The 9,678-nt window shown below is 38.2% G+C and overlaps 1 protein-coding gene across 4 annotated transcripts in view; it reads right to left on the bottom strand.

Moving 5' to 3' along the window:
• Positions 1 to 9,678, bottom strand: part of pacsin1a (protein kinase C and casein kinase substrate in neurons 1a) — a 56,432-nt gene that overhangs the window by 23,448 nt on the left and 23,306 nt on the right. For 2 of the 4 annotated variants that reach the window (XR_013794912.1, XM_079589050.1), the window contains exon 1: positions 8,275 to 8,434. The exons of the other annotated variants lie outside the window; for them this stretch is intronic. The gene's annotated coding sequence lies outside the window, so the exon portion shown is untranslated. Of the gene's footprint in view, positions 1 to 8,274; positions 8,435 to 9,678 lie in introns of those variants that run through there. 4 annotated transcript variants of the gene reach the window in all.

Below are 9,678 nucleotides of genomic sequence, written 5' to 3' on the forward strand. Positions count from 1 at the left end.
CTTAAAAACATGTTAAGATGGAATTTTAAACACAGGTATAAATCTTAAACAGAGGGCGTCATGTTTGCTGGGAGCGACGACAGCAAAGGCTGTGTGGAAAGCCCTTATATGGGCATGGTTTGGGCGTGTTTAGTGACTGACCTCGGGCACGCAGTCAGACTTTTCGAAGACTGAATTCATCAACATCTGAACGATGATAAGAACAAACTCATGTGCGTATGCACGTTTTGTGAATTAGGCGGAAAGTTTTCCGTGAGATGTTCAAACGTGCATATGTAAATATGAATAGTGTATGCAATTATTAGTGAATAAGACCCAATGTCATCTCATTGTACCCAGTTTTTTTTTTATGCGTATTATTGCGTTCATAGAGCGAACCTCTCGCTGATTGTGTACAAGGAAAAGTGGGTACGCCAGTTTAGATCATGGGGCCTGTAACATGGAGACGGTTAAGGTATGTTTCAGTTTAGTTTGCGCCAACCCTGGGTTTTAGGCACCATGAAAGTGGTTCGGCTTTTACCAGTGTTTATCACAACAGTAACGGCTAACCTGTTCTGTGCAATAGATCTCAAACTGAAAATGGACCAATCAGCTGTGAGCAAAGTAACACGTCTGATGCAATAAAGGCACTCCCCATGTTTGTACTCCAGATTAAAGGTTTTTTAAAGACAAAATCGTTGGGCATTTAGCAATACTTATTTATACTGATAATTATCTCTACCTATCAGACAGTAACATAGTGTCGACCCAGATCCAGGCCACATGTAAACTTGCATTAAGTTTGCACTTACTGTATGTATAAAAGTATATTCTTTTACACATTCGTAATAAGGACCATTTTTTCAAAAGTATGCTAAAGTGTTCTTCTTTTTACAAGGGTTTGGCAGATGCGTATATCCAAGGTGACTTGGCATTTAAGGAAGGCATGCATTTTATCAGTTAATGACTTGCTGGAAATGAAAGCCATGACCTTGTGCAGCGCTCCGCTGTTCGAGCTACAGGAACACTCATACCTCTGCTGACTCAGGGCCGGATTAACCATTAGGGCAATTGGGCAATTGCCCAGGGGCCCAGGACATCTAAGGGGCCCTGGGCACCGTCAAATATTATGTCAAATATTATGATTAAAATGTCTCCACGATCTGCTTTTGAAGAAATATCGTAGGATCGTGCAGTTCTGGCGCCTCCGTCTCAACATACTGTACAGCGCGACGTATATTCATATGAAATGCAGAGGAACGGGACACTGTAGTTTATAAAAAATAATTATTTGCATGTGCTTTAAAGCCTTGCCGGTTAAACATGTCATTCGCTGCTGATGCGCTGTTCTAACGGGCGCTTTTCTGAGCGCAATAACGTTACACCCCGTCGCGCACATGCACTAAAAGCCTGTTTAATAACAGCGCCTGTTACTGGACTAAGTTATCTTTCGAGTCTTATTGCTCTAATACTGTCAAATACACACAAGGTTTACATAAACAAAGTTGGTTATGTCTAAAGTGAAATAACAGTAGAAAAAAATAAGAAACAAATCTGCTTGTCAAATGCGTGTATATTAGACTCGTTGCGCGCAGGTCTTAAAGAGACAGTAGCCCTAATAGTAAACATGCAACCGCTTGTCCTTAAAGGGATAGTTACCCAAAAATAAAAATTATGTCATTATTTACTCACTCTCTAATGTTGTTCCATACATGTATTAATTTATTTCTTGTGCTGAACACAAAATAACATATTTTGAGGAGTGTGGCTAACCGGGCGGTTGCTGGTCCCCATTGACCATAGTAGGAAAAAAACTATTATGGAAGTCTCTGGGGTACATCAACTGTTTGGTTACCCACATTCTTCCAAATAACTTTTATTTTCAACCGAAGAGGGAGACTTATTTGGGTTTGAAACGGCTTGAGAGAGTAGGCTAAATGATGACAATTAAAAATGTCCCTGTTAATAAAACAACAAAATACAAAGAGCAAATCCCTCACTCTTGACTGAGAACTTTAATAGTAGCTTTAATAAGAATCAATGTACAATTTATACAGTGAAGTCTATGTTGTGTTTTATTTTCATATTTCATATAATTTAATGACTTTCTTCAATGCTGTTAAATACACATACTGTAGCTGAAAAAATAAAGCACTGTTTATTTCATTTGTATATTAAGTTAAGGGGGGGGGGGGGGGGGGGGGGTGTCCTACAAGTTATTGTGCCCAGGGGCCTCTGAACTCTTAATCCGGCCCTGTGCTGACTACATGCAAAAAAAAGGCTAGAAATGCTGACACGTTACTAATTAACACATTTCATTTACCACAAATTGCTTATCAAAGCAAAACAAACCATTGCTGTCAAAAGTAATTACAGCAAAAAAAAAAAAGCAGAGGATTTGTGACTGACTCTACCACAACATGGCTTCACAAACCTAGACCTATATCTGAGGCTGACACACACAGATTCAGAACACGGTAAACCTGGACCCCTGAGCAATGCAAAAGTGAATGTGGTTTAATGAGTCTTTAACCCAGTTTCTAAAACCCAGATTCCTTAAGTCCACAATGTCTGATGACACATATTGAGCACAGTAGAGGAAGCATAATGGCACAGGCAGCCATCTTGTAAGAGTCTTCAGATTTCCAGTTTATTAGCTATTTGCTCTTCATGGCTATGTCCAAGTAACTAGCATGCATACATACATGCATACATGCATACATACATACATACATACATACATACATACATACATACATACATACATACATACATACATACATACATACATACATACATACATACATACATGCATGCATGCTTACATACATACATACATGACAAAGTACACAACTTCCTTACTTGAGTAAAAGTACAAATACTACTGGTCAAATATTACTCCGTTACAAGTAAAAGTTGTAAAGACCAATTTTTACTTAAGTAAAAGTACAGAAGTACTCGTTTTTAAAAGTACTTAAGTATCAAAAGTAAAAAGTAAATGTCAATGCATTGTTTTATTATTGTTGCATTGTTGTATGCAATATTTACAGTACCTTATGCCTCTGAATTTATGCCTGCCTGCCCTCATATCAATATCACATGTATTTCTATAACACAGTTCCAGTCGTGGGATTGAATAAGTTACTCAATAATGTCCACAAGGGTTTCGGACACACAAATGGCTGGTCCCAGTGTTTTTGCTTTTAGTATGAATAGGTTAGCCTTACTGTTATCTATAAGCTAGTGTGCTCCAAAACAATGACAAAATTCACATTTAGTAGACCAAACCCAACGTTGAAAATAAAAATCAGGTTGATGTCAGAATCCAATGTCAGATTGACGTTAATGTCCAACGTTGCACAGACGTTGTATTGTGGTTGAAAATCGGGGAAACCAACATCAGTCGAGTTCTGACGTCAACCCAACTTTCATTTCCAACCAAAATGCAACCAAAATCATCCCTGACGTTACTACTCTCTACTCAAGGCCCTTGACAGAAATGTAGTGGAGTAAAAAGTACGATATTTGTCTTTCAAATGAAGTGAAGTTAAAGTAACGAGTTTCCAGAAAAAATAATCCTCAAGTAAAGTACAGATACTCAAAAAGTGTACTTAAGTACAGTACTCAAGTAATTGTACTTTGTTACTGTCCACCTCTGCATACATACATACATACATGCATGCATACATACATAAATACATGCATAAATACATGCATACATACATACATACATACATACATACATACATACATACATACATGCATACTGTACATACATACTGAACATTCATTCAGTAAAAAAAAATAAAAAATTCACTAGTGAAGTCACTACAGTAGTTCACGGTTTCACTATTATTCACCTTGCATATTCAAGGAAGACACACTGTACTGAAATCAATGAACATACAGTAACAGAAGAGTTAAAACAAAACAGACCATACAATGTAAGGTTAAAACAAATCTGTAGAAAAATGGAAAAGATACTGGTAATTTTCTGTCAAGACATTTTTCGTTAGGTGTTCAGACATTTAATTTAAGCCCAAAACACAACATGTCGATTTTTCACGTGTTTTCATTGTATTTCGAAATACTCTTTAGTAACATGTAAAATTCCTTCATCTAAACCAGGGGTGGGGAACGTTGGTCCAGGAGGGCCATTGTCCTGCAGAGTTTAGCTCCAACCCTGAAAAAACCTGATTACAGCCTGAAGACATTGATTAGCTTGTTCAGGTGTGTTTAATTAGGGTTGGAACTAAACTCTGCTGGACAATGGCCCTCCTGGACCAACTTTCCCCACCCCTGATCTAAACACTACTGTGCCCAATTTCTCCAGACTGTTTTTATAAGGATGGTTTAATGGGATTTTCTACATTCATTTGTGAGAAAGCGGTCTATTCCATCTGAACAATGGGGTACTGTACATTAAACAAACTGTGTAAGACAGTAAAGAGTGTTTACACAGAATATATTCTTACATATTGACCTTTTTTTTTGCTCAACACACTTTTAAACGCCTTTTTCTACTGTTATCTCTGTTATATATCTAAAATTATTTTACTGTTATGCATGTTAATGCTCTTATGTCAAGCATACAAATTATTTCTTAAAACAAATTGTACATTACTTTCTTATAACTCACTCATTTGATTTAGAAGTGCCCATGAATCATGTCATGAAACCATATCCACTTCACAACATATATGATGATGCTCATTACATTTCTCATTTATGGTTGACCAGTCACCATTTCAACAGCATGTCATAGAAAACATAGAGGCTAATATCAGCAATCCCTAGTGTTCAGTGTCAGGAGGACAACAGTACAAGTGATATTACTAATATTCATATTTCATGATACTGTCCGTATTCAGCTCTCTTTTCATTCAGATTATGAAGACCAAAGTGAGAGAATATTGTTTCTCTGCTAGAGGTGTCTTGGGGAGTAATTCAATAAGAATAAAGAATAGGAACTACACCAAGGATGATAAAATATTCATTATAGTTCTTTGTGAATAGTGAATTCCACACAACAGCAATAACATTAACAACACATATCATTGCAATCACTTTCAGAACGACTGTTTTCCCGCAGCAGAAGTCAATAAAAACATTGACAGCCAATCAAAATCTGTGATGAAAGCGTGGCACAATTGACCGTTCGCAAAGACCCGCCCCCTTTAGTTACTGTTGCTACGTCCGACAAGTTACGCCGCTCTCACACACACCATGTTTTCACGCATTGAAAAATACATCAGAGAGGAGACTGACAACACACTGACAGACAGGACAGGTTACTTTTAATATGACACAAAGTCTCAACTTTCAAATTTGGTCATTCTTTAAAGAAATGTAAACAATAAATACCGTTTTGCGGCTCTTTAATGTGTCGTGACAGATCGCTGTGTCGCCTCAGTTAAAGCCGCTCGTGAACCGATCATCTCTTCCTTCTAGTTCATTTATAGCATCAAATAAACATGAATGAACATCAGAAGGAATGTTGTTTTAACCGCGGAAAGACGTCAGTACACTCCGCTTCTCAAGTTCAAATCCTCCAACGTTAATCTACTAACTCTCCTGACTGCTTTGTCGGACAAAAATGGCGGATGGCGAATGGCGGATTATGATTGGTCAGATCGAATGTCAATCAAACTGCCTGCGGGTCAATTCCCCATCCTGCAGGCCAGCTCTGGGTTGTGTAGGACGCAGCGGGATAGCGGGATCTGGAGTACTTGCAGGAGTTGGACACGATCACTCGTGCAGACAGCAACATCGTGTCGGTCATAGTGTTTTTTGGTGCTATGATAAACAAAACATGTAAACAATCTCTTTTAAATAGCACAATATTAATTGCAGCAGACAAAGCGCTGATTTTGTGAAACGATCTATAATGTGACAGAAAGGAGGTGTGTTTGTTTTGGAAAGAATAACACTCACTTAATTTACATATGCACGTCATAATGGTGTCCAATAACTGATCCGTGTGAAAAAGCAGCACACTGTTAAAACACTTTTAAAAAGAGAATATACTTAAGTGTGAAATGAATGTATTATATAATAGGAGGACACTTAATGTTATTTGAAAATAGTTAAAATTTATATTAAATGCTAAACTCTCTTTAGTGGTTTTTGACCCACTTAAGAAGGACATCACTACATCTTTATATGTAATTTCATATTTATTTCTAATGTGTACTTCCAAATATACTAATCTGGTAAACTAAAATATTATTTATTGTAATTTTATTAAAACATGTATGTCTTGTGTTTAAATATATCAAGAAAATGCACTTTTGAAGTAATGAAGTTGCAATTTCGTTAAGTTAAAATATATTAACCTTAAATCTAATATTGAATAACACACTACAACGTAACTGCGTATTACGTGACGTCACGAACGCGCATCACAGAACAGAGCAAGGCGAGCATTTGTGCTTATAAAACTTAAACTTTTTTATTTATTTGTGAAATGAGCGATCGTTTCGCTAGATAAGACCCGTATTCATCGTCTGGTGTCGTTTAAAGCCTGTTGAAGCGGCGCTGACACTGTCATCTGGACCTTGAACCGTTTGAGGCCCATTGACGTCCATTATATGGAGAAATGTTTTCATCAAAAACGACGAATATTTTCGACTGAAGAAAGAAAGTCATGGACATCTTGGATGACATCGGGGTGAGTAAATTATCAGCAAAAGTTTTTTTTAAAGTGAACTAATCCTTTAAGAAACATGACAGTGTGCTCTCTTTAGAACACTTAAAGGAGAACTCCGGGCAATTTTTAAGTTAATCTTGATCGTATACCTTTGTCTGTCTATAGGAGAGAGAAAAAAACAGATTGGTGTTTGCAACACGGAGCTGCTACCGCTAATACCCAGAGCTCACTCAGCTAACGGCAGTTATGGGGCATATTCATAAAGAGTGTTTTTGTGCCTCTTAACAGACACAAAATGCAATTAAAATGTCTGTCCAACATGAACAGGGTCCTTACATGACAACAACATGCGTTTAGCAACTTAGCCATTGTTTAAATTCACATAAATAGTGTTTTAGAGACGGCTAGCTGTAGTCTCGCGCTGAAGTCCCGTGGGAACTCGCGTTGTAGCCGGGAATAGGTAAAAGTGTGCAGGTGGAGGAGCGTCGTGTGTGTGAAGAGTGATGATCGGAGTTGCTCACAAATGAAGAAGAAATGGTTCGCGTTTGTGCCGTTCCGAATTGTGGCAACAGTTTTCATCGTCTTCCTTTCCATGACCTCGAGGTTCTGCAGTTGTGGCTAGTTGTACTTCAACTTGATGTGCAAACTCCCATACGAGTACTGTCTCCTTCTTTCCAACTCTTGTGAGGCTAGGTCTTCGTCTGTATACTTGGCTTCGAATAAATAAGGACGACCATCAAACTCAAAAGCCTCTTCCATGTGTTCAAAATCTTCTATATTCTCCATAGTTACGTTACGAACCATTTCTTCTTCACTTGTTAACTTAAAGATTGCCCGGAGTTCTCCTTTAAGCTGGCTTTTATTTTATTGTTATGTTTGTACGTTTTTAAATTTACATTTAAGGTTTGAAGTAAAGTGCACATTTAATACAATCAAGCACATTTCTGTTCCACAGGGGAGGACAGTTGATTGGCAGTGGTTAGTAATGTTTTTGCACCAATGTTGAGTGCAATACTGGCACAACCGTGAAGTGAATTTGCCCTAAAGTGAAAAATAATGGCTGCGTCTGTCACTTCTCTGGCATTGTATCACAACATTTTCTGAACTGAGTTACGATACACTAATTACAGTGATTACGCCGAGTCTAACCTGTCAGGGCAACTTGAAAAAACTATCATTAGTATCTACTGCAGTTTCTGTTATTCGTTTGCATTATCCATTGAGCTACATAAGCGTATCAAAAGAGGTTATTTACAATATTTATATTTAGGAAACTGTTATAACTGCTTTGCTCACTCCCAACCAACTTCATGAGATTCATGGGACGTCTATTCAACCGGACCTCATGCGTCCTGGACACTTTGAGCTGTGTTTCCTACAATATCCTACATCTCACACATGCCATTTCAAGCATTGTATAAAAAAAATGCAGATCAAAAAGACATTTCAGTGAAGTGTGTCCGAACATTTGACTTGTAGAGGATATTTCTACCAATATCATCAGTGGTTTTCATAAAAGATAAATCACGGATCTACTCGAAAAGACCCCTAGCAGAGCCAAACGTGAGGAAATATTCTTTCATTCATACATAATTTAGCTTTGTTTTGAAAAAAGAAAAGAAAAAGAAAAACCCCTATGAACTTACCAATAGTGAACCCATCCACAAACAATGCTAGGACCTTTTAAGAGTGAAATGTTCCAGATATCATTACACAGGTCCGGCTGCTGATACTATCTGTGTTTTTTTTTGTTCTCCGCAAGACTCTTGTGCGGTCTGGGTTCTGGAGTGTGTCAGGAGCTCATGTAGAGGATAATCCTGCCGTGTTCCACTTGAATGGCTTAGATGACATGAGGCAAGGGGTTACGGGGAGGAGCGAGAGAACGAGAGAGAGGGGGGGGGGGGTGCACTGGGAGAGGGAGAGGGGGGGGGGGGGGGTCACACTCGAACACTGGGGAACATTGTGATGGAAAGTTGCTGGGTTGCTCTGGTGAGGGGACATGTGTACATTTGCTTTCGGTTTTTCCCCAATACAACAATAAAGACAATACACTTTCATAACTGTTTCTTAAAGGGATAGTTCACCCAAAAATGAAAATTAGCCCATGATTTACTCAACCTCAAGTCGTCCTAGGTGTATATGACTTTCTTTCAGACAAACACAATTGGAGAAATATTTACAAAATTCCTGGCTCTTCTAAACTTAATAATGGGAGGCGAGATTTTGAAGCCCAAAAAAATGCATCCATCCATTATAAAAAGTAATCCATACGACTCCAGTGGGTTTCCTAAAGGCCTTCTGAAGCGAACAGTGAAGTGTGTAAGAAAAATATCCATATGTAAAACTTTATTAGCAAGAGTAACTAGCTTACTGCAGATGACCGTACGCAGTACGACTTGCGCCATGAGAGTAACTCCTGACGCGATGTGTGATGCAGGATGTAGACCGTGGAGTGTCTTATGTCGAAATTATCCAACATTTCTCTTTACATTTCTGGTGCTAGACTCTAATTCGCGACCAGTGTTTTGTTTTGCTCTATCCTCTGCACGGGGTTCGTCGATGCGTTGTGCGTCGGGTCAAGTGTTACTCTTACGCCGTCTGCCGGAAGCTAGTTATTATAGCTAATAAAGTTTTAAATAGGGACATTTTTCTTACACAAACGCATGGCTTCGCTTCAGAACGCCTTTATTATCCCCTGGAGGCGCATGGATCACTGTTATGATGGATGGATGCACTTTTTGGGGCTTCAAAATCTCATCCTCCATTCACTGCCATTATGAAGCTTGGAAGAGCCTGGATATTTTTTAATATAACTCTGATTGTATTCGTCTGAAAGAGGAAAGTCATATACACCTAGGATGGCTTCAGGGTGAGTAAATCATGGGCTAATTTTCATTGTTGGGTGAACTATCCCTTTAATAACTTTGTACAAAATGTCAAATTACAATCATTAACTTTCACTAAGAATCTTTTGTTTAGCTTTAAATAAGTACACTTATTTTGATGTGTTGACTAACATACAACATCACATGTAAAACAGGTTACTTGAT

This window comes from Phoxinus phoxinus, assembly GCF_949152265.1.
Source record: "Phoxinus phoxinus genome assembly, chromosome: 18".
NCBI lineage: Eukaryota > Metazoa > Chordata > Actinopteri > Cypriniformes > Leuciscidae > Phoxinus > Phoxinus phoxinus.